Raw genomic sequence first — 26,348 nt, 5'->3', positions numbered from 1 at the left:
TTCTTGTAGAATCACTCCTGCCTAACACTATTCTAATAGAACAGCCTAACGCTTTCCCTGACCAGCAGCAGCTCTCTCCCTAGCGGCATCCAGACACAGAATGATCCGAGCAGCGCGGGCAGGGGCTAGTCTATTCCAGGGTCACCTGATCTGGCCAGCCAACCACTGCTATCGACGTGTAAGGGTACCACGTCATGCTGGGTGGAGTGCAGAGTCTCCTGGCTTGTGATTGGCTCTGTTTCTGGCCGCCAAAAAGCAAAACGGCGGGAGCTGCCATTTTCTCGAGCGGGCGAAGTATTCGTCCGAGCAACGAGCAGTTTCGAGTACGCTAATGCTTCAATGCATTAAGCTCGGATGAGTATGTTCGCTCATCTCTAGACACGATGTGTAGCGGAAGACCATGCAGCCGGAAGATATGTTTGAAGAACAAACTGGAAAGCCGTGGGGAAGACAGAAGACCTAGAAGGGGAACAAAATGGGACATTTTGGAAAAATGGTTTGTCACCATTCAGATGAAAGTACTGCCCGAAGAGACAATAAGATTCGTGATAAATTCCATTGCCATGTGAGACCACGAGCGTCTGGATATCAAAAATAGAAGTAACAGTCCAGCCAGTTTGAGACGAGAGGCTTTGTTGTGGGCACCGGAGTAGCAGGATCCATCGGGGTCTCCATCATTTTTATAAGGCATAGAAAGTCTAAGCCTAGGTTCTGGTGTTGGTGGACAAGCCGGGATGACAGGAGAAGTCGCCGAGGTAGTCGCTGGAACGGCCACAGGATTAGTCACAGGGGCCTGATGCTGAGGCTGAGAGTCAAGCACCCATTGAAGGGCGGCAGCAACTTGGCCTAGATGTTCTCCTTGGGAAGCAGTCTGCTGAAGCTGCCGGGCGACAACACCAGAAAGTTCAGCCAGGCACGCGGGAAAGGAATGAAGGAGAAAGATCACGGGAACACAGGAGAAGGAACTTGAACACAGGATACACAAGAACACACAGGAATGGTGGAGACACAGGAGGGCTTTCTCTTCACAGGAATGGCTTAAAGATCCGTCAGGGAATAATAGGAGCCGCCGGATTAAATGCAGACCCGGAAGTGGCCAGTGCCAATCACCGGTGTGCAGGCCCTTTAAATCTCAAAGTACCGTAGGGAGCGGGGATGCGCGCACGGACTAGTCAGGACAGGAGCATGGAGAGGTAATGCCGGGATCGCGGGGATACTTGTGACAGCCCCCCAGTAATATATATATATATATATATATATATATATATATATATATATATATATATATATACATATATATATACAACCACCATTACTACATATTTATACAGCCCACCTAGAGATTATATAACCCTACCAGTAATATGTATTTATACAGCCCACAGTAATATATAACCCCCCCCCCTAGTCTGCACCAGGACACTGACACCCCATGGGCTATACAGTCAGTCTATGGTAGAGCAGGAAACATATTGTTTTCAAATCAGTTCTCCTCAACTGTTGTAATGTGTTTCAAAACCATCTCCCTCTGGTGTGAATACAGTGCTTAAAAATGCAGGACACAGCCTCAAATCCAAAATTTACAGTAGCATTCACTCCTGCATATAACCCTCCCTCACATGGCCTGTAAATAACCCCTCAAATTGCTTGTGTCCTCTACTGTATATAACCCCCTCACATGGCTTGTGTCCTCTCCTGTATATAACACCTCACATGGCTTGTGTCCTCTCCTGTATATAACACCTCACATGGCTTGTGTCCTCTCCTGTATATAACCCCCTCACATGGATTGTATCATCTCCTGTATATAACCCCCTCACATGGATTGTATCATCTCCTGTATATAACCCCCTCACATGGCTTGTATTCTCTCCTGCATATAACCCCTCACATGGCTTGTATTCTCTCCTGTATATAACCCCTCACATGGCTTGTATCCTCTCCTGTATATAACCCCCTCACATGGCTTGTGTCCTCTCCTGTATATAACCCCCTCACATGGCTTGGGTCCTCTCCTGTATATAATCCCTTCACATAGCTTTTATCCTCTCCTGTATATAACCCCCTCACATGGATTGTGTCCTCTCCCGTATATAACCCCCTCACATGGCTTGTATTCTCTCCTGTATATAACCCCCTCACATGGCTTGTATTCTCTACTGTATATAACCCCTCACATAGCTTGTGTCCTCTCCTGTATATAACCCCTCACGTGGCTTGTATCCTCTCCTGTATATAACCCCCTCACATGGCATGTATTCTCTCTTGTATACAACCCCTCACATGGCTTGTATCCTCTCCTTTATATAACCCCTTACATAGCTTGTGTTCTCTCCTTTATATAACCCCTCACATGACTATAACCATCTATAGTAACAGCCCAGTCATAGCTACTGTCCAGCCATGTCTCGCTGATACCCACTGTATCATATTTTTGCTCCAATATCAAGAGTTCCAGTTCCTCCATTTTGTTTGTGAGGCTTCTGGCATTTGTGTACATGCACTTTATATGGTTTTCCCTGTCCGTATTCCTTTTGTTCTTATTCCCCACTCTCATTCCAGCCTCCTTCCTCCCCCATGGACTATGACTCTTCCCAGCTCTCTATCTACACTGTCTTTTTGCCCTGCACATTCTAGTTTCCCTCCCCCCAAGTCTCTAGTTTAAACACTCCTCCAACCTTCTAGACATTTTCCCCCAAAACAGCTGCACCCTCCCCATTGAGGTGCAGCCCATCGCTACTGTAGGGCCGGTAGCCGACAGAAAAGTCAGCCTAGTTCTCCATGAACCCAAATCCCACCTTCCTACACCAACTTTTCAGCCACATTCTTACCTCCCTAATCTGCCATTCTGGTGTGGCACGTGGTACAGGTAGTATTTTAGAGAAAACTGCCGTATATACTTGAGTATAAGCCGACCCGAGTATAAGCCGAGACCCCTAATTTCAACACAAAAAACTGGGAAAACCTATTGACTCGAGTATAAGCCGAGGGTGGGAAATGCATTGGTTACAGCCTCCCAGTATATAGTCTGCCAGCCCCTGTAGCATACAGCCTACCCAACCCCTGTAGCATACAGCCTACCCAGCCCCTGTAGAAGGAAAAAAAATAACACTGTACTCATCTTTCCGACGTCCCCCATAGGTCCTCTTCTGTCTCAGACTGTCTCAGACAGAAGAGGACCTATGGGTGACGTCAGAAAGGTGAGTTTTGTCTTTATGTTTTTAGTTGACTCGAGTATAAGCCGAGTTAGAGTTTTTGAGCACAAATTTTGTGCTGAAAAACTAGGCTTATACTCAAGTATTTAAGGTACCTTTGAGGTCCTTGCCCTGAGATTATGGCCTTAGTGCCTGAAAATGTCCTTCCACCTACCTCTTACTTTGTCATTGGTACCAATATGGACCATAATCACTATATCCTCCTAGAAATCTGGCAACCCAATCCGCAACATGCCGAACCCGAGCACCCGGCAAACAACACACTGTTCAGTATGCACTTTGTAACAGATTGCCCTGTCTATTCCCCTAATAATGGATCCCTGCGCTGTCCGATCACCTAGAAAACAAACTTATAATTAGCAGCACAGAGCGTGTGGACAAGATGTTGGGCACTCCGGGTTGCTAATTATGCACGCACCTGCTTGGTGGAGAGGGACAGGGCCTGGTACTGCTAATTCTAAGGCTACATTCACACGAACGTATTGGGGATGCACCTAATCTATGTATAAAACATTTTTAGATTATGCACTTTTTATCATTGCAAAGATGAATTTTGTATATGTTTATATGTTTATCTTTACGATTAATTATTCACTTCGCAATTCAGAGTCATTCAGTAATAATGTCAAATTGATGAAATGTATTCTGCTGAATAGTGTATTTACTTCCTATCTAACCCCTTATTGACGTGGCATGTTTTTTGTTTTTGCATTTCAATTTCCACTCTCTACCTTTAACCCCTTAAGGACGCAGAGTATTTTCGCTAATTTCTCGCTCTCCATCTTCAAAAATCCATAACTTTTTCATTTTTCCGTGTACAGAGCTGTCTGAGGGCTTATTTTGTGCGTAACAAATTTTACTTTCCCTTGATGTTATTTATTATTCCATGCCATGTAGTGGGAAGCCGCAAATAAATTCCAAATGTGGAAAAATTGAAAAAAAACTGCATGTGCGTCATGTTCTTGTGGGCTCAGTTTTTACGACTTTCACTCTGCGCTCCAAATAACACCTCTACTTTATTCTTTGGTTTGGTGCGATCGCGGTGATACCAAATTTATACAGGTTTTATTGCGTTTTAATACATTTTCAAAAATTAAACGAATGTGTACAAAAAAGTAAAAAAACATTTTGCCATCTTCTGACGCGAATAACTTTTTCATACTTTGGCGCATGGAGCTATGTGAGGTGTCATTTTTTGCAAAATGAGCCAACGTTCTCATTGCTACCGTTTTGAGGACTGTGCGACATTTTGATCATTTTTAATTACATTTTTTATGTGATGTAAAAAGGTGTAAAAGTCGCGTTTTGAACATTTGGGCGCCATTTGCCGTTCCGGAGGTCACCGCTGTCAATAACCGTTTTTATATTTTGATAGATCGGGCATTTTGGGACGCGGCGATACCTAATTTGTCTGTGATTTTTACTATTTATTATATTTTATATCAGTTCTAGGGAAAGGGGGGTGATTTGAACTTTTAATATTTTATTATTTTTTTACATTTTTTAAACTTTTTTTTTTCTTTTTTTTCCCACTATTTCTTAGACCCTCTAGGGTACATTAACCCTAGATGGTCTGATTGCTCCTGCTATATACTGCAATACTGCTGTATCGCAGTATATGGCATTTCTGCTCACTATACATTACAATGAGCCACAGGCTCATTGTAATGCATATGCAGAAGCCATGTATCCTCGGGTCAAACGAAGACCCGAGGCTACCATGGCAACCGATCGCCGCCCCCCGATGACGTTCGGGGGAGCGGCGATCGGAGGTAAGATGGCGGCGCCCATGCGCCGCCAAATTTAAAGTGCCGCCGGCGACTTTGCCGGCGGCAAAGAAAAGGTTAACACCCGCGATCGGTGCAAGCACCGACCGCGGGTGATAGCGATGGGTCTTTGCTGCGATATGCAGCAAAGCCCATCTCTGCATGAAGAAGGCTCAGCCCGTGAGCCTTCTTCATACAACCTTCACAGCTCCGTGGCGGATATATCCGTCACGGAGCGTGAAGGGGTTAAGAATCTATAGCTTTTTCATTTTTGCATTTAAAGAGCTGTGTGACAGCTTGTTTTCTGCATAACAAATTGCACTTCATAGTGATGGTATTTAATTTTCCATGCTGTGTACTGGGAAGCGGGAAAAAAATTAATGTATTTTACGGCTTTCATTCTGCACCCCAAATGCCATGTCTACTTTATTCTTTGGGTCGGTGCGATCACAGGGATAACAAATTTATATAGGTTTTATAATGTTTTCATACATTTACAAAGATTAAAACTTGTACAAAAACAATTTTTTATTTTGCCATCTTCTGGCGCTCATAAATTTTTCATACTTTGATGTACGGAGCTGTGGGTGGTAACATTTTTTGCGAGGTTTTGATGACGTTTTCAATGGTTCTATTTTTAGGACACTACGGCCTTTTGATCACTTTTTACTTCATTTTTTTATATTGTTCCAAATGGTAAAAAAGTTCCATTTTCAATTTTTGGGCGCTATTTTCCATTACGGGGTTGAATGTCATGAAAAACAATTATTATATTTTGATATATCAGGCATTTTTGGATGCAGCAAAGCCTAATATGTTTATGATTGTTACTGTTTATTTATATCAGTTCTAGGTAAAGGGGGGTAATTTGAATCCTTAGGTTTTTTAATATAATTTTTAATTTATTTAATTTTATAATTTTGTTACTTTTTTACTTATACTTTAACCCTTGATTGTCTGATTGATCCTATGATACACTGCCATAGTACAGTATGGCAGTGTGTGGGGATTTTCCTTCTCATTCATTACAATGTACGAATCGTGCCACCATCTTTTCGAAGCCTCCAGCAACTTTGCTGGTGACCATGGATGCGCTACCACTTGCCGGCTTTAGAGAGGGCACAGCACGTGATCCCTCTCTATTCATCCGCAGCCGACATGTGGCATACTAGCACCTCACACATCGGTAAGGGGTTAAACCACTTTACTTACCTTTTGCTTGAAAAACTGTGGAGTAAAGTTTACAGATTTTGTTTCACCATTTTGAAGGGCTGGCATTTCTTTTGTTCATTTGTTCTTTCGTTCGTTTGTTCTTACTTTCTATTTTTCTTTCTCTCTCTCTGTTTCTTTCTTTCTTGTTGTGTAGTAAGCTTCATTTTTTATGATTTGTAGTTTTCCATATAACTCCAAGTGAAATATATTACGCCGTACAATTTATTGCCTTATCATAATTTATCCAAGTTTCTTCATGTGACCACCAGTCTACACTCAGCCGAGAGCCATTACAGAGTCATTTATGTTTAATTTAAATAAACTAAGCAATGTTTGCTAACATATATAGCATATGTGTAGGCATATAATATCATGAATATATGGTAAAAGGGTTGGCCACTCTTCAAATAAGTTACCCATGTGCCTTTACTGCCTTAATAATAGCCCCTCAATGTTAATCACGTCATTCAGTTTTCCTGATACTTACTTTTGTGTTGTCTACAGTCTCTCCATGATGCTTTTTTTTTTACCTGTGTGAGCACTGATGGATAGGAGGAGCTACAGTAGAAGATTATGCCCCGACAGAGTGCATCAACTTTTTTTTTGGTGCACCTTTAACATGGGGCGTACAACACACTTCTGTCGGACTTTGCATAATAAATATGGCGCACAGTCCGACTGAGCACCGGAACACTCCCTTCGGTGCAGAAATTTATGTTGCATAAAGAATAGTGCACCACAAAAGGGTTGCATGTGACACAAATGTAGCACGGACACTTCTTAAATACCTGTGTTGTTTCCCCCTAAAAAAAATCCTAAGTCCAACAGAAAATCGGCGCATGGCCCTTAGTAAATGTGGGTCTATGACTCGTGCTCCTCCCCTCTCCCTGTGTTTGTCAGTGAGAAGGACAGGGAGAGAGAGGTGCTGTGGGAGACACCAGGAGGACAGGCTGGAGCATTCAGGGAGAAGAAGGGGAAGACTAAAGCTCTCAAAGATGGCAAAGTTATAGGTACAAATACATGCAGAGACATGTCCAATGGAAGAGAATAATTGAAAATGGTCAACTCCTTCAAGGACAGGATGGGAACTTCTTCTAGTGACATTAATGCTATTATTATAGGGTTTTATGGGACCCTCTGAGGAATGTGCTTCATAGAGGGGAGAGGAAAATCAGTATTCACATAAAATTTTTCCACAGGAAGACGTGAAGAGGTTTTCACAGTCACTTACTATAAATCGTCACATTGTTCCTCTGCCAGACTCTTCTTTAACAATTGGCACAGGCGGCGCACCGGAGGTGTTGTTTTATTTATTTTTTTTATAAATTGACTTTCATGAGCGAAGATCCTGTAAAATACAGTATAAAAACACCACCCCATGTCCTAATGGTTACAGTCTTGAGAAGACGAGGAGAAGGTAAGTAGTGACATTTATAGGTTGTCATGTAGCAGTTTACACATTTTTCTAAATTATTTTGAAAATAGCAATGACCATTCTTCAAATGTAAAATTGTTTAAATTCTCAATAAGGGAACATTACCAAAAGTACGGACACATATTCCATTTTAATTAATTAAAATAATTAAATAATGAAACAATATAAACATGAAGAAATGTAATGATGTACAGAAGCTACCGGTCTCCATCTAACAACCAATAACTTTATATATAGTTTTGCATGTATATACAATATGATTAATACAATTAATAAAGCAATGGGAATTGGACACTTTACTTGATGTTTTGTAATGTGTGTAAGTGTTGGAGGGGGGGCAGGATATAAGGTAATTTACCAATATACATCTAGTAATAGTTCTGCTCCGCTTTTCTGATGTGTAAAGTGAAGCCTCCTGTCCTTTACCTTGTCAGCCAGACCTTCCTGTCCATAAAATGGCTGCAGATGGAGGGTCATGTGATCTCTAATTGTCCATGAACAATCGCCCTGCCAGAGACCACATGACCCTCCATCTGCGGCCATTTTATGGACTGGAATCTCTGGATGATGAGGTAGAAGAGAGGAGGCTTCACTTTACATATTAAGAAAGCAGATCAGATCTATTACTAGATGTATATTGGTAAACTACCTAATATTCTGCCACCCACCCTCACATACATTACAAAAAACATGAAGTAAAGAGGTCAACCCCTTTAAGTTTCCTATTCATGGCCCTTGATGATTGTACATAGTAAAGTAAAGCTATTTGTATCTCTCACTCAGCAGAAACCAACAAGTCTAATATTTACTAGGACTATTACTAGAACTATTAGTAGGACTATAACTAGGGTTATTATTAGGACTATTACTAGGACTATTACCAGGACTACTACTAGGGCTATTACTAGGACTATTACCAGGACTATTGCCAGGACTACTACTAGGGCTATTTCTAGGACTATTAGTAGAGCTATTACTATAACCATTGTGAGGAATATTATTAGGACTATTGCTAGGGCTATTACTAGGATTATTATTAGGACTATTATTAGGACTGTTAGTATAGTTATTACTAAATCCATTGTGAGGAACATTATTAGGACTATTACTATGACCATTACTAGGACTATTATAAGGATTATTACCACGATTCTTACTAGGGCTATTACTAGGAATATTACTAGGAATATTGCTAGAACTATTACTAGGACTATTACTAGGAATATTACCAGGACTATTACATGGACTATTAGTAAAGCTCTTACTATGACCATTATTAGGACTATTATTAGGACGAATACTACGGCTATTACTAGGACTATTATGAGTACTATTACTAGGGATATTACTAGGACTATTACTAGGGCTATTAATCGGGCTATTACTAGGACTATACTTGGACTATTTTTAGGACTATTACTCGGGCTATTTCTAGGACTATTACTTGAGCTATTACTTGGGCTAGAACTATTATCAGGACTCAGGGCTGCATCTGCCATGAGGAAGGATGAAAATCTTGCATCAGGCGGCAGATATCAGAGGTGGCAGAATGGCAGCCTGGATGATTTAAGAGGCAACTCGTGACCTATCGTCCAGCAGAGGTTCTTGCTGACTGCTCTCTGCTCCCCCCTGCACAGGTCATTAACTATTTAGTTAGGATCATTTTAGCTATCAGCCAACTAACCCCTCAAGCCACCATGACGTTCCCCAATGTTATGGGCAGCAGTGCATAAAGACACCATGACTTCTGTCTGTCACTCTGTCACAAAACGCAGGGTAACAGGATTCATCCTGTAGTTTCTGAGCGCTAAGGCTCTGAGCAACATGTCAGCGGAGGGATAAAAGTCCCCCCCAAAACTTTCCCTGGCTGAACTCACCTTATCAGTATCTGATCTCCTCATTTTCCTTCACAAATAAAGGAGTTCAGATGCCTAGAGTGACCCTCCACACCATAAATCAATGGCACACCACAGACAATTAACCCCTTCACTGCCCAGCTGCATACCTCTGCCATCTGTGCTCTCATCTACATTTTGATCTAACTTTGAAGAAAACCTAAAGAGTTAATTAAGCTCCTTAAATACGTTTTTTGAATAATTTAAGGGGTGTAGTTCAAACATTTAAAAAAGTTTTTCAGTTATTTCATAAATAAATTCAAAATATGTCACTCAAATGTTTCAAATAACATGAAGTTCAATGTGTCACAAACAATTTGAATTCTGAAAAATCGGATCCACAACATGGATTGCGGGGGCACCTACGCCATGATACCAGACCAGGGCCGGACAGTGCACGGGTGCATGTCTCGGAACGCGGGGTCACCCGTGACACTAGGACTATTACTAGGACTATTACTAGGGCAATTACTAGAGCAATTACTAGAGCTATTACTAGGGCTATTACTAGGACTATTACCAGGACTATTACTAGGACTATTACCAGTCTAGTACTTGGCCTCCTATTACTTATCACTGCTGCCTGTTCTTTTTTTCTTTCTCTTTCTTCACAGAAATGCGGAGTCTCTGGATCTCTCAGTTATGGATATTGGCTGCAGTATTTTATGGTGAGAGATCACATGAAGCTGGTTATTTATTCTGGGTGATTTTCTATGACAAGTTACAGCAGTTCTGATGGGACTTTAGTAACCACCACATCACATGCACCAAGTAGTCAGAGGGGCTCAGCATAGACACGGCCGGGGACAATGTCCTGGCCATAAGGAAGTATATTAGAGAATGACACAAAAACAGAAACTGTCCCAGGCCCCTGCCCCTTGACAAAGGCACTAGTCCAGTTCATCTTTTACAATAATAAAGACACTTTTTAAGTGAAGATGTGCCATATTTGTGGATATTCCAGCCTTGCCAACAAGAAATGTCCTTATGGGGGTTTTCATATCTGATGTGTGATTTCTGGAATATGTTGATCCTATTTTAACAAGTAATTCCTCTGTTTCTATCTCAGATACTGATGGAAAATTTTCAATACCAGGTAAATGTCCTGGAAAAATGTCTATTTATGTACAAGATTTTAGGTTAGGAAATGAGGAGCCTCTTTTGTGATACAATGAGCTGGAATATGGAATTCTGGATGTATCACCAGTGTATTGAAAAGATGTAATTTCTCATTCAGAATACACTTTATAGGGGACATTTATTAGTATCCGAGTGCCAATTTTTTCCTAAAATCATTGCAATCATTGCAGCCAGCGTCCCCACTGCATTGTTTTGCACTACCTAAAGCCTCCTTACATTCTCAACTTAACGTTCACAAATTTTTACATAAAACTATGGCAGGCAGAGCCAGGCACAGTTTTGCCCGGTGGCAGCCGCCCTTGGGATACACCAGTAGGGTCTAAGCCTCCTTATGAAGGAGCTGGTGGTGGTGCTGGTGGGAGGTTGACATGGCTTCCATCATACACCAGCATATAATATATTCCTACCATATATTAAAGTCAACAAAAAATTCAATAGGGGCCTAGAAGCTTTTATCGAAAGATTCTATGATAAATTATGGAGAATAAATTTCTAGAGATAGAGCCTTATTTGTTGTTATAAAGGACATGGCCAATAATGGCAACTCCTCGTGAACTGGGTGTGTAGTGGAGCTCTCTTACCCCGTACCTCACATTAGCTATTACTTGGGCCAGATCCAGGATTTTTTACAATAATTTCGGTTATAAAATATGTTGATCAAATTTTAACAAAAATGTAATCCCCCTGTTTCTATCACAGATGTTGGTGAACAAATACCGATATCAGGTAAATGTACTGGAAAATATCTATTTATTTTTAAGATTTTAGGTTGGGAAACGAGGAGCCTCTTTTGTGATCCAATGAACTGGAATATGGAATTATGGATGTATCACCAGTGTATTAATAAATGCAGATGCTTATTCAGGACAGGATAGATTTAGGATATACTCTATACATAGGGACATTTATATACTCTATTTGTATACTCCACTCTATAGAGGACATTTATCAGGACTTGTCCGCCAGATCTTTTGGTGTATAAATCCTGAAATCAGGGTTTTCATATGTGGTGTTAAAGTAATGTAAATGTGATATAAATGAAAAGTGTGTGAATATAGGCTAATATCGTGTTCACATCGCATTTACGTAAATGCAGTACAACATTGAGTTCACTTTGGTTTAACATAAACTTGGTTTGAATCAACATAATTTATTGAATGGAAATTCCATGTAAATGAGAGGTGTGTGAGTGCAGGATGATATCGCGTTCACATGGCGTCTTTCTAAATGCGGTATAGACGCGGCTTTTTCATGTTACTTTTCATGGGCTTGAATTAACATGATTATGAATTTAACATAATGAAAACACAACCTAACACCAAATTAAATATGTTGTTCACACAATCGGGGAAGTTTCTCACCCCTCCCACCTACATCGGGCACCATTATAGTTTTTATTCTTTGAGGTATACTGTGGCCTGGGCTGACTTTATAACTCGGAGGATCCTCTAGTATAGGCTACTTTATACCTCAGAGGATCCTCTGGTCTAGGCTACTTTATAACTCGGAGGATCCTCTGGTCTAGGCTACTTTATACCTTGGTGGATACTCTGGTCTAGGCTACTTTATACCTCGGAGGTTCCTCTGGTCTAGGCTACTTTATACCTCGGAGGATCCTCTGGTCTAGGCTACTTTATACCTCAGATGATCCTCTGGTCTAGGCTACTTTATGCCTCAGAGGATCCTCTGGTCTAGGCTACTTTATACCTCAGAGGATCCTCTGGTCTAGGCTACTTTATGCCTCGGAGGATCCTCTGGTCTAGGCTACTTTATACCTCAGAGGATCCTCTGGTCTAGGCTACTTTATACCTCAGAGGATCCTCTGGTCTAGGCTACTTTATACCTTGGTGGATACTCTGGTCTAGGCTACTTTATACCTCGGAGGATCCTCTGGTCTAGGCTACTTTATACCTCAGAGGATCCTCTGGTCTAGGCTACTTTATACCTCGGAGGATCCTCTGGTCTCGGCTACTTTATACCTCAGATGATCCACTGGTCTAGGCTACTTTATGCCTCAGAGGATCCTCTGGTCTAGGCTACTTTATACCTCAGAGGATCATCTGGTCTAGGCTACTTTATACCTCAGAGGATCCTCTGGTCTAGGCTACTTTATGCCTCGGAGGATCCTCTGGTCTAGGCTACTTTATACCTCAGAGGATCCTCTGGTCTAGGCTACTTTATACCTTGGTGGATCCTCTGGTCTAGGCTACTTTATACCTTGGTGGATCCTCTGGTCTAGGCTACTTTATACCTCGGAGAATCCTCCGGTCTAGGCTACTTTATACCTCAGAGGATCCTCTGGTCTAGGCTAGTTTATACCTTGGTGGATCCTCTGGTCTTGGCTACTTTATACCTCAGAGGATCCTCTGGTCTAGGCTACTTTATACCTCAGAGGATCCTCTGGTCTAGGCTACTTTATGCCTCGGAGGATCCTCTGGTCTAGGCTACTTTATACCTCAGAGGATCCTCTGGTCTAGGCTACTTTATACCTTGGTGGATCCTCTGGTCTAGGCTACTTTATACCTTGGTGGATCCTCTGGTCTAGGCTACTTTATACCTCGGAGAATCCTCTGGTCTAGGCTACTTAATACCCCAATGTATCCTCAGGTATGCCCCTAACTATACTCAGGTATAATCAGGGATGGGGTTATTCTGGCCTACTACACCAGGTCGCTATCTCTTCAATTGGTCCTGCATATTTGAAATCTGGTCCTAAAGCAAATAGACCCTGTCACATTGCACCAGGAGACAACCAAGAGGGACTTCAGTAATGGGCTGGGGTTGTGTCTGGCATCATTAGCTTAGAGTCAGTCGTTAAAATATAGGTTGGGGCAGGCAGTTCAGGTTTGTAAGTCAGAGACAAACTGGGTTTCAATAAAGGTAATCAGCAAGACAAGGTCAAGTAAAAAATAAAAAAGTCAATTACGTGGAAAATATTCAGAATGTAGAATCAAGAAGCCTCTCAAGAAGTAGAACCCTAAGAGCAAATACTACTCAGGAGCCCTTTCAAAGAAGAGAGTTAAATTTATGGGTGAGTATATTACAATACTTGTGGATATTACACATTTTTACACAATTTGATGCTTTCAACCAATTTGCATATATTTACATCACCTAGTAGAACTTAAATTTTTCTGGAAGCCAAATCAGTGCAATATCTCAGCATTACTGATGAGTAGACCCCAAAGTTCAAGTTTGGCCTACTTCACCTGAGCCCAAAACTAAAAATTTGTTTTAGGCTTGAAGCCAAAATCCCCGATTTAACACACCCACCGATCGTTGGTGTTAACTCTTTAAATGTTGCAAGCAACGCTGCCTGGGTTTGTATCATCATGGAGATTTCAAATTAAAGGCTTTGAAACCCGACAAAAAATATTTCTCCATGCCTATATATTTTAACATCTCTACATTTATTTTATACTCTGGTAAGTATTTTTTCAGGACCAGCAGTTATATTCATTGATCTTTCATTGGGGACTTTTCAAATTTATACTGGTGTTGAAATGGTAAAGAAGCATTGATTTTGACATTAAGATGTTTTTTAGAGATGAGCGAACATGCTCGTCCGAGCTTGATGCTCGGTCGAGCATTAGGGTACTCGAAACTGCTCGTTACTCGGACGAATACTTCGCCCGCTCGAGAAAATGGCAGCTCCCGCCGTTTTGCTTTTTGGCGGCCAGAAACAGAGCCAATCACAAGCCAGGAGACTCTGCACTCCACCCAGCATGACGTGGTACCCTTACACGTCGATAGCAGTGGTTGGCTGGCCAGATCAGGTGACCCTGGGATAGACTAGCCGCTGGCCGCGCTGCTCGGATCATTCTGTGTCTGGATGCCGCTAGGGAGAGAGCTGCTGCTGGTCAGGGAAAGCGTTAGGGTGTTCTATTAGCTTACTGTTAGGCAGGAGTGATTCTCAAAGAACCCAACAGCCCTTCTTAGGGCTACAATAACGTTCTACTTTTTTTATTTTAATTTCCATTTTTTACCATTTTGTGAGGAATTAGCAGGGGGACTTGCTACCGTTGTGTTTAGCTCTTAGTGGCACACATATCCATAGCAAAGACCGAAGTGGGAAAATTCAGTAGGGGTTGGATTTCTATTAGGCAATAACTCAGTGTCATCTCATCTGGCATAGTAGTGTGCTTCCTTTGATACTTGGCTAGAAAATAGCCATAGGAGAATACAAACAGCTTCTTGAAGCCTACAGTAGCGTTCTATATATTTGATTTCTGGTTGATCTGCTGGTGGCTGTAGTTTCTGCAGTGCATGTACTTGCCAATTCTGAGCAATTTGTAGTGAGACTTGCGACCGCTGTGTTCTGCGCTTAGTGGCGCACATATCCATAGCAAAGGCCGAAGTGGCAAAATTCAGTAGGGGTTGGATTTCTATTAGGCAATAACTCAGTGTCATCTCATCTGGCATAGTACTGTGCTTCCTTTGATACTTGGCTAGAAAATAGCCATAGGAGAATACAAACAGCTTCTTGAAGCCTACAGTAGCGTTCTATATATTTCATTTCTGGTTGATCTGCTGGTGGCTGTAGTTTCTGCAGTGCATGTACTTGCCAATTCTGAGCAATTTGTAGTGAGACTTGCGACCGCTGTGTTCTGCGCTTAGTGGCGCACATATCCATAGCAAAGGCCGAAGTGGCAAAATTCAGTAGGGGTTGGATTTCTATTAGGCAATAACTCAGTGTCATCTCATCTGGCATAGTACTGTGCTTCCTTTGATACTTGGCTAGAAAATAGCCATAGGAGAATACAAACAGCTTCTTGAAGCCTACAGTAGCGTTCTATATATTTGATTTCTGGTTGATCTGCTGGTGGCTGTAGTTTCTGCAGTGCATGTACTTGCCAATTCTGAGCAATTTGTAGTGAGACTTGCGACCGCTGTGTTCTGCGCTTAGTGGCGCACATATCCATAGCAAAGGCCGAAGTGGCAAAATTCAGTAGGGGTTGGATTTCTATTAGGCAATAACTCAGTGTCATCTCATCTGGCATAGTACTGTGCTTCCTTTGATACTTGGCTAGAAAATAGCCATAGGAGAATACAAACAGCTTCTTGAAGCCTACAGTAGCGTTCTATATATTTGATTTCTGGTTGATCTGCTGGTGGCTGTAGTTTCTGCAGTGCATGTACTTGCCAATTCTGAGCAATTTGTAGTGAGACTTGCGACCGCTGTGTTCTGCGCTTAGTGGCGCACATATCCATAGCAAAGGCCGAAGTGGCAAAATTCAGTAGGGGTTGGATTTCTATTAGGCAATAACTCAGTGTCATCTCATCTGGCATAGTACTGTGCTTCCTTTGATACTTGGCTAGAAAATAGCCATAGGAGAATACAAACAGCTTCTTGAAGCCTACAGTAGCGTTCTATATATTTGATTTCTGGTTGATCTGCTGGTGGCTGTAGTTTCTGCAGTGCATGTACTTGCCAATTCTGAGCAATTTGTAGTGAGACTTGCGACCGCTGTGTTCTGCGCTTAGTGGCGCACATATCCATAGCAAAGGCCAAAGTGGCAAAATTCAGTAGGGGTTGGATTTCTATTAGGCAATAACTCAGTGTCATCTCATCTGGCATAGTACTGTGCTTCCTTTTATACTTGGCTAGAAAATAGCCATAGGAGAATACAAACAGCTTCTTGAAGCCTACAGTAGCGTTCTATATATTTGATTTCTGGTTGATCTGCTGGTGGCTGTAGTTTCTGCAGTGCATGTACTTGCCAATTCTGAGCAATTTGTAGTGAGACTTGCGACCGCTGTGTTCTGCGCTTAGTGGCGCACATATCCATAGCAAAGGCCAAAGTGGCAAAATTCAGTAGGGGTTGGATTTCTATTAGGCAATAACTCAGTGTCATCTCATCTGGCATAGTACTGTGCTTCCTTTGATACTTGGCTAGAAAATAGCCATAGGAGAATACAAACAGCTTCTTGAAGCCTACAGTAGCGTTCTATATATTTCATTTCTGGTTGATCTGCTGGTGGCTGTAGTTTCTGCAGTGCATGTACTTGCCAATTCTGAGCAATTTGTAGTGAGACTTGCGACCGCTGTGTTCTGCGCTTAGTGGCGCACATATCCATAGCAAAGGCCGAAGTGGCAAAATTCAGTAGGGGTTGGATTTCTATTAGCCAATAACTCAGTGTCATCTCATCTGGCATAGTAGTGTGCTTTGATACTTGGCTAGAAAATAGCCATAGCAATAGGATAGCATTGTTTGGTTTTAAAAACTCAAAAAAAAACAAAAAACACAAAAAAAAAAAAAAACACAAAAAAAAACAAAAAAAAGTAAAAAAAAAAAAATAAAGTTATAACTCTCATTTTAAAAATGTTTAACCCGAGGGCTAGGGGTAGAGGACGAGGGCGGGGACGTGGGCGTCCAACTACTGCAGGGGTCAGAGGCCGTGGTCCTGGGCGGGGTGAGACACCACCTGCTGATGAGGGAGCAGGGGAACGCCGCAGAGCTACACTCCCTAGGTTCATGTCTGAAGTTACTGGGACTCGTGGTAGAGCACTGTTGAGGCCAGAACAGTGCGAACAGGTGATGTCGTGGATTGCTGACAATGCTTCGAGCAATTTGTCCACCACCAGTCAGTCTTCCACGCAGTCCACCCATGTCACCGAAATCGCCACTCCTCCAGCTCCTGCACCTCAGCCTCCTCCCCCCCAGTCTGCCCCCTCCCAGGAAAATTTGGCATTTGAACCGGCATACTCTGAGGAACTGTTTTCTGGACCCTTCCCACAGTCACAAACCACTTGTCCGGTTGCTGCTGAGCAATTTTCCGATGCCCAGGTTTTCCACCAGTCACAGTCTGTGGGTGATGATGACCTTCTTGACGTAGTGGAAGTGTGTAAAGAGGTGTCCGACGATGAGGAGACACGGTTGTCAGACAGTGGGGAAGTTGTTGTCAGGGCAGGAAGTCCGAGGGGGGAGCAGACTGAGGGATCGGAGGATGATGAGGTGACAGACCCAAGCTGGGTTGAGAGGCCGGGTGAACACAGTGCTTCTGAGACGGAGGAGAGTCCTCGACCTGAACAGGTTGGAAGAGGCAGTGGTGGGGCCAGACGGAGAGGCAGGGCCAGAGCTGGTGCATCAGCGCCACTGTCAACTAGTGAAGCTCCCGTGGTGAGGGCTCTTGCGGCGAGGGCTAGATCTTCAGAAGTGTGGAGGTTCTTTAAGGAAACACCGGATGACCGACGGACTGTGGTGTGCAACATTTGCCAAACCAGGCTCAGCAGGGGTTCCACCACTACTAGCTTAACTACCACCAGTATGCGCAGGCATATGAATGCTAAGCACCCCACTCAGTGGCAACAAGCCCGTTCACCTCCGGCCGTGCACACCACTGCTCCTTCCCCTGTGTCAGCTGCTAGTCAGCCCCCTGCCCAGGACCCTGCCACAAAAACCCCATCGTCGCCTCCACGATCCTCCACAGCATCCACCAGCGTTCAGCTCTCCATACCCCAGACGCTGGAGCGGAAACGCAAATATAGTGCAACCCACCCGCACGCCCAAGCCCTTAATGTGCACATCTCCAGATTGCTTAGCCTGGAGATGCTGCCCTATAGGCTAGTAGAGACCGAGGCCTTTCGCAACCTCATGGCGGCGGCCGCCCCTCGGTATTCGGTCCCCAGCCGCCACTACTTTTCCCGATGTGCCGTCCCAGCCCTGCACCAGCACGTGTCAGACAACATCATCCGTGCCCTGACCAACGCCGTTTCTGACAAGGTCCACCTGACCACGGACACGTGGACGAGTGCTGCCGGGCAGGGCCACTATTTATCGCTGACGGCACATTGGGTTAACTTGGTGGAGGCTGGGACCGAGTCTGACCCTGGGGCTGCTCATATACTGCCGACGCCGAGGATTGCGGGGCCTACCTCGGTCCAGGTGTTTCAGGCCTACTATGCCTCCTCCTCCTCCCACCCCTCCTCCACCTCCTCCTCCGAACTACCATCCGTGGGCACGGCGCCATCAGTCGGTAGCTCTAGGCACAGCAGCAGTGCCGTCGCTAAGCGACAGCAGGCGGTGCTCAAACTGCTGAGCCTAGGCGACAAAAGGCACACCGCCCAAGAGCTATTACAGGGCATCACGGCGCAGACTGATCTGTGGCTGGCACCGCTGAACCTCAAGCCGGGAATGGTTGTGTGTGACAACGGCCGTAACCTGGTGGCGGCTCTGCAACTCGGCAGACTGACACATGTGCCATGCCTGGCCCATGTGTTAAATCTGATAGTGCAGCGTTTCCTCAAGACATACCCCAATCTGTCTGATTTGCTCACGAAGGTGCGCCGCATCTGTGCGCATTTCAGGAAGTCCAGCCCAGATGCTGCCACTCTCAGGGCAGCGCAGCGCCGCCTCCAACTGCCCGCTCACCGACTGTTGTGCGACGTGCCCACGAGGTGGAATTCAACACTGACCATGTTATCCAGAGTTTACCAGCAGCGCAGAGCGATTGTAGACTGCCAGATGTCAACTTCCACCAGAACTGGTAGTCAGGTCAGTCAGCTTCCTCAAGTCTACAATGAGGAGTGGACGTGGATGTCTGATATCTGTCAGGTGCTGAGTAACTTTGAGGAGTCAACACAGATGGTCAGTGGCGATGCCGCCATCATCAGCCTCACCATCCCGCTGCTTGGCCTGTTGAAAAACTCTCTGGTCAGCATGAAGTCGGAAGCTTTGCGCTCGTCACAAGAGACGGGGGAAGAATATTCCCTTGTTGATAGCCAAAGCACCCTGAGGTCTGTTTCTCAGCGCATATCGGAGGAGGTGGAGGTGGAGGAGGATGAGGAGGAAGAGGAGGAGAATGTTGGCGAGACACAAGAGGGGACCATTGTTGAGTCCTTCACTGTTCAGCGTGTATGGGCAGAAGAAGAGGAGTTGGAGGAGTTGGAGGAGGAGGAAATGGACAGTCAGGCCAGTGAGGGGAGTGAATTCTTACGTGTTGGTACTCTGGCGCATATGGCAGATTTCATGCTAGGCTGCCTATCCCGTGACCCTCGCGTTCAAAGAATTTATTCCAGCACCGATTACTGGGTGTTCACTCTCCTGGACCCACGGTACAAGCAAAATCTTCCCACTCTCATCCCTGGAGAGGAAAGGAGTGTGAGAATGCATGAATACCAGCAGGCCCTGGTGCACAAGCTGAAACAGTATTTCCCTTCTGACAGCGCTAGCGGCAGAGTGCGTAGTTCTGCGGGACAAGTAGCGAGGGAGAGTAGGCGAGCAGGCAGCTTGTCCAGCACTGGCAAGGGTACGCTTTACAAGGCTTTTGCCAGCTTTATGTCACCCCAGCAAGACACTGTCACCTGTCCCCAGTCTCGGCAGAGTAGGGCTGATCTTTACAGAAAGATGGTGAGGGAGTACGTAGCTGACCATACCATCGTCCTAAATGATCACACAGCTCCCTACAACTACTGGGTTTCAAAGCTGGACATGTGGCACGAACTGGCGCTCTACGCCTTGGAGGTTCTTGCCTGCCCTGCCGCTAGCGTCTTGTCCGAGCGGGTTTTCAGTGCAGCTGGTGGCATCATCACCGATAAGCGTACACGCCTGTCGACTGACAGCGCTGACAGGCTGACGCTTATTAAAATGAATAAAGGCTGGATTTCTCAGAATTTCCAATCTCCACCAGGTGAAGGAAGCTCAACCTGAATAATTGATCCACTCCTCCTCCTCCTCCTCATTTTCCTCCTTCTCCTCCTCTTTGTACAGTAAAGCAGAGGAAACTGGCTATTTTTTGACAGGGCCCACTGGCTCTTGCTATAGTACTTCATGCATTTAATTTTTCTGGAGGGCCACCTACCCGGTCCTCTGTTTGAAACAATTTTTGTGAGTGCCACATACAGGCACTCAATCTATTCCATTTTACTGCAGGGCCACCTACCTGCTCCTCTGGTTTGAAACATTTTTGGGACTGCCACATACAGGCACTCAATCTATTCCATTTTACTGCAGGGCCACCTACCTGCTCCTCTGGTTTGAACAATTTTTGGGACTGCCACATACAGGCACTCAATCTATTCCATTTTACTGCAGGGCCACCTACCTGCTCCTCTGGTTTGAACAATTTTTGGGACTGCCACATACAGGCACTCAATCTATTCCATTTTACTGCAGGGCCACCTACCTGCTCCTCTGGTTTGAACAATTTTTGGGACTGCCACATACAGGCACTCAATCTATTCCATTTTACTGCAGGGCCACCTACCTGCTCCTCTGGTTTGAACAATTTTTGGGACTGCCACATACAGGCACTCAATCTATTCCATTTTACTGCAGGGCCACCTACCTGCTCCTCTGGTTTGAACAATTTTTGGGACTGCCACATACAGGCACTCAATCTATTCCATTTTACTGCAGGGCCACCTACCTGCTCCTCTGGTTTGAACAATTTTTGGGACTGCCACATACAGGCACTCAATCTATTCCATTTTACTGGAGGGCCACCTACCTGCTCCTCTGGTTTGAAACATTTTTGGGACTGCCACATACAGGCACTCAATCTATTCCATTTTACTGCAGGGCCACCTACCTGCTCCTCTGGTTTGAACAATTTTTGGGACTGCCACATACAGGCACTCAATCTATTCCATTTTACTGCAGGGCCACCTACCTGCTCCTCTGGTTTGAAACATTTTTGGGACTGCCACATACAGGCACTCAATCTATTCCATTTTACTGCAGGGCCACCTACCTGCTCCTCTGGTTTGAACAATTTTTGGGACTGCCACATACAGGCACTCAATCTATTCCATTTTACTGCAGGGCCACCTACCTGCTCCTCTGGTTTGAACAATTTTTGGGACTGCCACATACAGGCACTCAATCTATTCCATTTTACTGGAGGGCCACCTACCTGCTCCTCTGGTTTGAAACATTTTTGGGACTGCCACATACAGGCACTCAATCTATCCCATTTTACTGGAGGGCCACCTACCTGCTCCTCTGGTTTGAAACATTTTTGGGACTGCCACATACAGGCACTCAATCTATTCCATTTTACTGCAGGGCCACCTACCTGCTCCTCTGGTTTGAACAATTTTTGGGACTGCCACATACAGGCACTCAATCTATTCCATTTTACTGCAGGGCCACCTACCTGCTCCTCTGGTTTGAACAATTTTTGGGACTGCCACATACAGGCACTCAATCTATTCCATTTTACTGGAGGGCCACCTACCTGCTCCTCTGGTTTGAAACATTTTTGGGACTGCCACATACAGGCACTCAATCTATCCCATTTTACTGGAGGGCCACCTACCTGCTCCTCTGGTTTGAAAAATGTTTGGGACTGCCACATACAGGCACTATCCAAATTAAATTGTCTCCATAGCAGCCTCCACACGTTGTCTCCATTGCTACCTCCAAAAGTCGTCCATATAGCTGCCTCCATACATCGTCCCTTTATCAAACGAGGTGTGTCAGGCAGAAATTTGGGTTGTTTTCATGGATTCCACATCAAAGTTGTTAACTTTGTCGCCACCCTGCTGTGTTATCCACAAAATATACTGGCAAACTTTTACCATTTAGGGATATTATTTCAGCGCTTCTTGCGCATCTGTTTACATTCCCCTCACCCGGCATATCCCAAACTTATGAGAACGCTACTACACTTAACTTGGTGCAGGCTGGGACCGAGTCTGACCCTGGGGCTGGTCATATACTGCCGACGCAGAGAATTGCGGGGCCTACCTCGGTCCAGGTCTCAAAGGCCTACTATACCTCCTCCCACCCCTCCTCCACCTCCTCCTCCTCCGAATTACCATCCGTGGGCATGGCGCCATCAGTCGGTAGCTCTAGGCACAGCAGCAGTGCCGTCGCTAAGCGACAGCAGGCGGTGCTGAAACTGCTGAGCCTAGGCGATAAAAGGCACACCGCCCAAGAGCTATTACAGGGCATTCCACATCAAAGTTGTTAACTTTGTCGCCACCCTGCTGTGTAATCCCCAAAATATACTTGCAAACTTTTACCATTTAGGGATATTATTTCAGCGCTTCTTGCGCATCTGTTTACATTCCCCTCACCCGCCATATCCTAAACTTATAAGAACGCTACTACACTTGATCTTATACAAAAGGTTCTTAGAAGTGCTGTTTGGGGAGTAGCCTATAGACAGGGGCTTGGATTGGCGAAAGCTCGCCTGGCAGCGGAGCGCCAGCTCCATGCCAAGATCCAACTAACATAGTTTTAACTGCAGCACCTTTAATCTACTACTAGTTCACTGCCTCCATACATCGTCCCCTTATCAAACGAGCTGTGTCAGGCAGAATTTTGGGTTGTTTTCATGGCTTCCATGTTAACTTTGTCGCCACCCTGCTGTGTAATCCACAAAATATACTGGCAAACTTTTATCATGTACCGATATTATTTGAGCGCTTCTTGCTCACCTCCTTTGGTTCCTCTCTGCCACCCATTGGTTTGAAGCCTGAGTCCATTTAGGGTATGTCGCCATGACACTCTCTAGCCTGCTGCCGCTGCCTCTGCATGCCGTCCCCTATAGTGTCAGGGTCAATTATTGGATGTTTTAGATGCTATCTAGCTTCATTCTGTCACTCTGTCATGGCCATGCTGTTGCCCATAATTTTGGCATAATGGTGCGATTATGCAGCCTCAGAGGCATCCATGCATGCTGCCCCTGCTGTTTCCTGTCCATTTCCGTGGTGTTTCCATCCTTTTCTGAGGTTCCCAGGTGTTTGGCCAAGCTTCCCTGTGCAGAGCCTTGGTCCCCTTGAAAAATGCTCGAGTCTCCCATTGACTTCAATGGGGTTCGTTATTCGAGACGAGCACTCGAGCATCGGGAAAAGTTCGTCTCGAATAACGAGTACCCGAGCATTTTAGTGTTCGCTCATCTCTAATGTTTTTCCTTTTGCAAAAGTTTCCCATATGGAACAGTCATTTTTGTATTTTGTTATAAATCCCTTTATTTTATATTTTCATAATAGGGACAGGGGGTTGATTAAAATGTTAAGGTTTTTATAGTGTTTTAATACATTTGAATTATATTTTTTTAGTTACACTTAGATCCTAGGAGGTCTAATTCATCGTGCAATATAAAGTAATACACATGTAATAGCGCCCCCTTACATTGTCATGCTGAAAATCTCCATAGGTGGCGCTGCAGGGAAATTTAACACTTAGTTTGCCCATAGATTATAGCTGATTACTGAAGGTCCCAGTAGAACGACACCTTGTGCGGAGATTATGGGGCTCATTTACTTACCCGGTCCATTCGCGTTCCAGCGGCGGCTTCGCCGACAAGCGTTCGGGTCTTCCGGCGATTCATGAAGGTCCTGCGCCCGATGTCCACCAGGTGTCGCTGCTGCGCCGAGGTCCGCCAAGTTGCGTCGGAGTTCACTGATCTCTTCCTGGTGCATGTGAGTATGGCGCGTGCGACCAATTTTTTGTTTTAAATGCGGCAGTTTTTCCGAATCCGTCGGGTTTTCGTTCGGCCACGCCTCCCGATTTCCATCACGTGCGCCAAAAATCCGGGGCAATTCAGGGAAAATCGTCGCAAATCGGAAATATTCGGGTAACACGTCGGGAAAACGCGAATAGGGCCCTTAGTAAATGACCCCCTATATGTGAGATTTTTATGAGCCTCATTAGAAACAGGTGATGATAGTGGTTATGATGTTGACATTTGGAATATTTTGATATTATTTTCACTGTTTTTGTTCTCAGATGCAGATGGAAAGCAATCGATGACAAGTAAATGCACTGGAGAAATGTCTATTTATGTTTGAGGACAATATTTTGTGATATGATGAGCTGGAATATGTATCGGAAAGTGTAGATGTCAATTCTTATTCAGGAAATCGCATCTTGTAGGATACATTGTATGTCTTTACAATGGAGGTTGTGTTACTACAGGCAACATATACAGTTAAAATATATTGTATGATAAATTATGGAGGATAGATGGAGTATATCTGCTCCCATGAGCCTATGAATGACTATCATTCAGCAATGTCTATAATATTAGTAATTTCGCCCAATGTTCTGTATACCTGGTCAGTATAACAGGATTCCTGTTTTCTGCATTTTAGATAAAAAGTTGTAGAAAATTGAGAAATTATATTATTGTTTTTGTTTTTGTTTCAAACAATAGAATCTAAACCTGGAAGATGCCCCGAGGAAGCAGTGCAGTCAGGTAAGGGGCACCACCTAATGTGGAGTACTTATCCTGACACAGGGATGATATACCTTGAAATACCGAAATAAAATATGTTGTTCACGCAATCAAGGGAAGTTTCAGGGAAGGAGTGAGCACTCCTCATCCTTCCCACCTTCAAAGGGCACCATTATAGTGTTTATTCTTTGAGGTATACTATGGCCCTGTATGACTTTATACCTCGGAAGATCCTCTGATCTAGGCTACTTAATACCCATAGGTATCCTCTGACATGGCCAAACTATACTCAGGAGAAATCTGGGATGGGGTTAATCTGGCCTGCTACACCGGGTCACTACCTCTTGAATTGGGATGAGTAGATCCCAAAGTTCAAGTTTGGCCTAGTGCACCTGAGCCCAAACCTCAAAATTTGTTATCGGTTTGGAGCCAAAACCCCCTATTTAAAACCCCATTTAATCAGTGCTGGCACCAATTGTGGGTGTTAACTCTTTAAATGCTGCAAGCAATGCTGCCTGGGTTGTATCATCATGGAGATTTCAAATGTATTGCTTTGAAACCCGACCAAAAATATCTTTAAAAAAAAAAAAAATCTTTCTCCATGGCCATATTCTAACATCTGTAACTTTTTTTTTATACTTTCATGAGTATTTTTTCAAGACCAGCAGTTATTTTCATTGATCTTTCTTTGGGGACTTTCAAATTTATATCGGTGTCAAAGTGTCAAAGAAGCATTGATTTTGACATTTAGATATTTTCCCTCTTTCAAAAGAGTTTCCCACATGGGGCAGTCATTTCTGTATTTTATGTTATGGCTCCCTTTATTTTGTATTTGTATTATAGGGACAGGGGGTTGATCAAAATGTTTAAGTTTTTTTTTAAGTATTTTTATATCTTTGAATTCTATTTTTCGATACACTTAGAGGCTCTGATTGATCATGCAATATAATGTAATGCACATGTAATAGCGCCCCCTTAAATTGTCATACTGAATATCTCCAGAGGGGGCGCTGCAGGGAAATTAAACACTTTTTTCTTCGTTTGCCCATAGATTAGAGCTGATCACTGATGGTCCCAGTAGAATGACACCTTGTGGGTAGATTATATGTCAAGTTCAAAAGGGGCCTGGAAGCCTTTATTAAAATATATTGTATGATAAATTATGGATGATAGATTTCTAGAGAAAATTGGCATAGAACCCTTGGTATATCTGCCCCTATGAGCCTGTGAATGACCATCATCCAGCAATGTCGATAATATTAGTAATTCTGTCACAATGTTTTGTATTCCTGGTCTTTATAACAGGATTCCTGTTTTCTGCATTTTAGATAAAAATTTGTAGAAAATGAAGAAATTACATTTCTATTTTCTCTGTTCTTGTTTCAAACAATAGAAGAAAAACCTGGAATGTGCCCTGAGGAAGCAGTGCAGTCAGGTAGGGGGCACCACCTAATGTGGAGTACTTATCCTGACACAGGGATGATATATTTTGAAATAAACCTGTCATCAATGATTAAAGTATACACCCGAATATTTACTACAAAGACAGGAAACCTAT

General features: G+C 43.9%; 1 long non-coding RNA gene across 2 annotated transcripts; it reads left to right on the top strand.

Annotated features, from left to right (window-relative positions):
- The first annotated feature begins 10,135 nt into the window (after window positions 1–10,135).
- On the top strand, window positions 10,136–26,228 carry LOC140065587 (uncharacterized). 2 transcript variants are annotated; one of them, XR_011847966.1, is made up of 6 exons: window positions 10,136–10,191; window positions 10,593–10,619; window positions 11,363–11,389; window positions 24,343–24,369; window positions 24,770–24,811; window positions 26,184–26,225. It is a non-coding gene; the product is annotated as an uncharacterized lncRNA (long non-coding RNA). The 2 variants fall into 2 exon arrangements; XR_011847967.1 differs by lacking the exon at window positions 24,343–24,369 and having other exon boundaries at window positions 26,184–26,228.
- The last annotated feature ends 120 nt before the right edge of the window (window positions 26,229–26,348 follow it).

The sequence above is a fragment of the Engystomops pustulosus genome, chromosome 6, assembly GCF_040894005.1.
Source record: "Engystomops pustulosus chromosome 6, aEngPut4.maternal, whole genome shotgun sequence".
Taxonomy (NCBI): domain Eukaryota; kingdom Metazoa; phylum Chordata; class Amphibia; order Anura; family Leptodactylidae; genus Engystomops; species Engystomops pustulosus.
Note: the sequence above shows the minus strand (reverse complement) of the source record. Positions and strands in the feature narration are given on the sequence as shown.